Genomic DNA, 1,838 nt, shown 5'->3' with positions numbered 1-1,838 from the left:
CAGTAAAAATACATCCTGGAATACAAAGGAGTGATTTTTACATCACAAGGTGTAATTATGGTCTTATGTATAGGTTTAGCCTCAAAGTAATCTAAAACTATAATGCAGAACAAGTGGCATCCAAGCTAATTACAGAGATGCCAAAGAAATGGGCATGTATAGGAAAGGGTAATAACAAATTGGCTATTTAAAAACCCTAATATAGTTCAAGATATTTTTATTTTTGAATCTTAGTAGCACCTGTTCTTTCTGCCTTTCTTCTGAGATGTTTTCTCACAGTTGCCATTGCATCCTTTGTAAATATTTTAAGAAAAAGAGTTAACCAAAAACTCAAATTTGGGCCGGAGAGATGGGTTAGTGGTTAAGGTGCTTGCCTGCAAAGCCAAAGGACCACACTTCAATTCCCTAGGACCCACATAACCAGATGCATGGGGTGGCACATGCATCTGGAGTTTATTTGCAGTGGCTGTAGGCCCTGGTGTGCCCATTCTCTCTCTCCATTCTCTCTCTCTCTCTCTCTCTCTCTCTCTCTCCCTCCCTCTCTCTCTCTCTCTCAAATAAATAAATAATTAATTAAAAATAAAAATACTTTAACAAAAACAAATGTAAGAAAGAGTTCAGTGGAGGAGGTAAAGGGGTGGGGAGGCAACAGAAGGTAATGGAAGAGGACCATGATAAATATATATTATGTACATGTTTGAAAATTGTCAATAAAAAGTTTAAAAATTTGGACCCAGACTTTGGGTCAAGCAACTATAGCTACTTGATATTCAACAAAGGCCCTAGCAATATAGGCTGGAAAAAAGACAGCATCTTCAACAAATGGTGCTGGACAAACTGTATATGCAGGAAACTGAAACTTGATCCACACATTTCTCCATGCACTACACTCAAGTCCAAATGGATCAAGGACCACAATATAAGACTGGAAACTCAGCTACTACTGGAAGAAAATACAGGAGAAGCTTTCCATTATATAGCAATGAAAAAGACATCCTCAACAAAACCCCAGTAGCACAGAATCTTAAACAATCCCCCAATCAATGGGATCACATGAAGCTGAAGAGTTTCTTCACAGACAAACATACAATAAGCAAAGCTAACAGAGTGGGAGAAAATATTTGCTGAATATCCAACTGACAGGGGCCTAATCTCTACAATCTACAAAGAACTCAAAAATCTAAACAGTAAGAAGTCAAACACCCACTCACAAAATGGGGCAAGGAGATGAACAGGCAGTTCACAGATGAAGAAAAAAAAAATGGCAAACACAAACTTACGAAAATGTTCATCATCTCTAATCATCAGGTAAATGCAAATTAAAACAACTATGAGATTCCACCTTACCCCAATAAGGATAGCAAACATCAAAAAATAAAATGAAAATAAATGCTGGTGAGGATGTGGAGAAGCAGGAACACTTATCCACTGTTGGTGGGTATGTAAGTTGGTACAACCACTTTGGAAAGCAATATGAAGACTCCTGAAAAAGATGACTATAGAGATACCAACAGACCCAGTTATTCCCTTACTGGGCATCTACTCTAAAACCTTCAAACCGCAGGCCAGAGAGATTTGCTCAACCATGTTTGTAGCGGCACAATTTGTAATAGCTAAGAGCTGGAATCAACCCAAATGCCCATCACTAGAAGAATTGATAACTAAGATGTGGTATATCTACACAGTGGAATTCTATACAGCAGTAAGAAAAAATGACACAATGAAATTTGAGGGAAAATGGTTGAACCTGGAATAGATCATCCTCAGTGAACTTACCCAATCACAGGAAAAAACTTGCTACATAGTCTCACTCATCTACATCACCTAACCTGAATCTA

This window comes from Jaculus jaculus, chromosome 8, assembly GCF_020740685.1.
Source record: "Jaculus jaculus isolate mJacJac1 chromosome 8, mJacJac1.mat.Y.cur, whole genome shotgun sequence".
NCBI classification, from domain to species: Eukaryota; Metazoa; Chordata; class Mammalia; order Rodentia; family Dipodidae; genus Jaculus; species Jaculus jaculus.
Note: the sequence above shows the minus strand (reverse complement) of the source record.